At 34.6% G+C, this 3958-nt stretch overlaps 1 protein-coding gene across 2 annotated transcripts in view; it reads right to left on the minus strand.

Moving 5' to 3' along the window:
• PPP3CC (protein phosphatase 3 catalytic subunit gamma) overlaps positions 1-3958 on the minus strand; it is an 86860-nt gene that overhangs the window by 47499 nt on the left and 35403 nt on the right. The gene's annotated exons all lie outside the window — the stretch shown is intronic.

Raw genomic sequence — 3958 nt, forward strand, 5'->3', positions numbered from 1 at the left:
AAAAAAAAAAAAAAAGAGCCTTTCTTCCTTAAGAGCAAAGATTATCCCTGAAACCCCCATCCCCTTTACCTGAATAAAACAGAAATTTTATTATTAAGGAAGAATGGGAGGAAAGGTAGGTAATAAGCTAAAATCTGCTACAAACTTATTTATCCAACAACAGTACAAGAATGGTGTAATATATCATTGTAGTTGTATCATTAACTACTGTGAAAGTTAATCATGCAAACTGGGTCAATCTTGTTATATCCAACTAAAACAGAGTCAAGAGATCACGGGGAAAGCACTCAAGTCACATAACATTGCTCCCAAAATGCAATTCTCTGCAAGCCTGTCTGCTGAAGCAGCCTGCCATAACCTGAAATCAGTTTTATTTAACAGCTAATAAAATGACCTGCTACAATTCTAAGACTGTTTGTACCCACTGCCATCACTCACCAGTGAGAACTTGCCAACGCTCCAGAACGTTACTAGTGCTAATGAACTTTCACAAAGAGCAAGGCTTAACATATATCTTATCATAAAATCTCTAACTTTCTCTTTGTTCTCAGGATATATCAAAGGCCACTCAGTTTGCATGTATGCCTCAAATCAATTCTTTCTTCACAAATAAAACATCTTATTTTCAGGGGTCTGTCTATATTTCATTTGATTTAGACATCACATTCTTGGAGATTATTTTTTTTAGAGAAAGGGTCTCACTCTGTTGTCAAAGCTGGAATCCAATGGCCTGATCATAGCTCACTACAGCCTCATATTCCTGGACTCAAAGGATCCTTCTGCCCTAGTCTCTCAAGTAGCTGAGAATATAGGCCCACACCACCATACCTGCCTAATTTTAATTTTTTTTATAGATACAGGTGTTTCACTATGTTGCCCAGGGTGGTCTCAAATTCCTAGCCTCAAGTGATCCTCCTTGGAGAAATTTTAATGATAGAGAAAGGTGTTTTCAATATAATTTTGGGTGAAAAATGTTACAAAAAGGAGACATAACATGAAGCCACTTTTTTTTTTTTTTTGAGATGGAGTCTCCCTCTAGCACCCTGAGTAGAGTGTCGTGGTGTCATAGTTCACAGCAACCTCAAGTTCTTGGGCTCAAGAGATCATCTTGCCTTAGTTTTTCTATTTTTAGTAGAGACAGGGTCTCCCTCTTGCTCAGGCTGGTCTCAAACTCCTGAGTTCAAGCAATCCACCTGCCTTGGCCTCCTAGAGTGCTAGGATTACAGGCATGAGCCACCAATTTTCTTTAAAAACAAAATACATATTATACAAATGTAGAAGAAGAAAGGGACTATAAGGCAATATAATAAAATGTTAACAATGATTATCTCAATTTATAGAAAGTTTTTATTTTCTTAGATTCTGCATTTCCCATTTTCCCACCAAAATCAACTATTTGTAACAAAAAAATGTTAACAAAGATTCTATAACTTTATTTTCATCTATTGAACAAAAACATGACATGCATGGTTATCAAGGATAAAGATATAAAATTATTTCAAGTAAATACTTATGTGATGTTGGACTAAGCTATTGCCTACAGAAGTTTATAATCTTAGTGGTTTATAAATAAGTGACTTCCAACTAATACTAGATACATCTCACACTTCACTTTTAATACTGGCATGAAATAGCATTGTCACATCCAAGTGTTAATTCATTTATCTCTTAAGTTATTCCAAAAAAGAAGTTAGCAAACATCAGTAACAAGATAAAGCCAACTACACACTATGATTGATTAACATTCACTCAGTTAACAAATATTGAGTGCCTACTATGTGTCAGGCATTGTGCTGGGTCCTAATATAAAGAACATTGCTGATAACTAAATAAGCACTTTTTGTATTATACCGAAAGATCTATTCATAAGTGTGTATCTTTTCTACTAGGCTATTAGTTCCCCAGAGAGCACAAATCTTTTTCTCATAGCCTTCCATAAAGCTGACACTCAAGAAACTTAATTGATAAGTGAAGGAAAAAAATGTATAACATAAAATATTCTGAACACAGGCTATGTGTAAAAAGATCATTGTGAATTTTTTTGTATGTACTTTATTGACTTTGTTAATGAATTAAAACTATTTTTAAACTATTCTTAAATTATATATTTTAATAATCAGAAGATAATTTGGCACAATAATTTATCATTGAAAAGTTGTTTCATTAAATAATGAATTAAAAATTCAGTAAGTTTTGTTGTGGCAGGCACCTAAAGTCCCAGCTATTTAGGAGGCTGAAGCAAGAAAATCACTTAAGCCCAAGAGCTGGAGATTGCTGTGAGCTATGATGTCACAGCACTCTACCAAGGGTAACATAGTGAGACTCTGTCTCAAAAAAAAAAAAAAATTCAGTTAAGTTTTATATTCATTTTTGCTTCACCCTTTAAAACCACCTCATGCTTGTAAACAAAGAAATACTCAATGTGTTTCTTAAACATCCATACTTTTGACTTACTGTCTTTAGAAATGTGATGTGAATAGCAATGAGGAAGTTTTTCAATGATACAGTCTGCAATATGATCTCCATCCATCCATGGTACCAATTTAAAGACCCTGGATACTGAGTTTATATCATTAACTTCTAGCCTCACTTTTGATACTAAATGAATTTTAGGCACTGGCAGATAATATCAAACTTTTCTGATTCATAAATTTAGATTGCCTATCTAATCAAACAGTAAGAGCTATTTATTTTGTTGTTTATTTTTACTGCAGCTTTAGAACAACCAGCTGGGTATCAGGTAAGAAAGTCAACTTGTATTTACAAGTGATGTTCCATCAACAATAAATCTTTAACCACTGGAAACATATTTAGAACAGTGAGATTCTCATACTATGAGAGGCAGGCAGTACTATAGACAACAAAAACAGCAAGCAGATGCAATTTCTCATCTCAGGCTTATACTGGAGTACACACAAATTCGATTACCCACACTATCTCAAAATTTATTTCTCTTTTATTTGTCAAGCATATAGAAGTGAATCAATGAATATTAAATACGAATGTACTGTGGTTCCACTATACTCAAGTCATTGCTTTATGTTCTGAAATAGTTTTATCTTTTACATATAAAACCTATTTGTTTTTAATTCTAACCATGTTTCTTTCATTCAATTTTTGAAACATATGAAAGGAAACTATATTTTCATTTAACTGAACTGCAGTTCATTTTTTTCATCTTCAATGAGCATTTATTAAGTGCTTACTAAGTCAGCAGTACCATAAATTATTCCTATGATAAGTTGAATGCCTGCTTTTTCACTACTAGTAGTTAATCGAAGAGTTAATTGTAGCTCAGCAGTTTATGGTCTCAAAATTAAGATCAGCTAATTCAAACACCATTAAAAGTGAGTGGCAATTTATATCATTTGTACATAACCTGTACACTATCTTCAAAGAGGATACATTAGTAATATTTAACTTATTTGTAAAACTGGATTAATATAGCCTTCCAATATGTCAGATTTTCTGCTGGGTCAGATTTTCTGCTGGGTTAAAAAAAAAAAGGAATAGCTTTCTTTTTTTTAAGAGAAAGAGTCTTGGGGTGGCACCTGTGGCTCAAGGAGTAGGGTGCCAGCCCCATATGCTGAGGGGGACGGGTTCAAACCCAGTCCCAGCCAAAAGATAAATAAATAAATGAATGAATAAATAAATAAAAAGAGATAGAGTCTTACTTTGTCACCCTTGGTAGAGTGCTGTGGTGTCACAGCTCACAGCAACCTCCAGGTCTTGGGCCAGGTGATTCTCTTGCCTTAGCCTCCCAAGTGGCTGGGACTACAGGTACCCGCCACAGCTCTCAGCTATTTTTTTGTTGCAGTTTGGCTGGGGCCAGGTTCAAACTCGCCACCTCGGTATATGGGGCCAGCGCCCTAGTCACTGAGCCACAGGCGCCGCCCAGGAATAGCTGTTTTAATATCAATTAAAATATTTCTCTATGATTTCAATTTTTTTTTTTTTT

Source organism: Otolemur garnettii, unplaced genomic scaffold, assembly GCF_000181295.1.
Source record: "Otolemur garnettii isolate 467f Iridium unplaced genomic scaffold, OtoGar3 scaffold00074, whole genome shotgun sequence".
In the NCBI taxonomy this organism is placed as follows: Eukaryota; Metazoa; Chordata; class Mammalia; order Primates; family Galagidae; genus Otolemur; species Otolemur garnettii.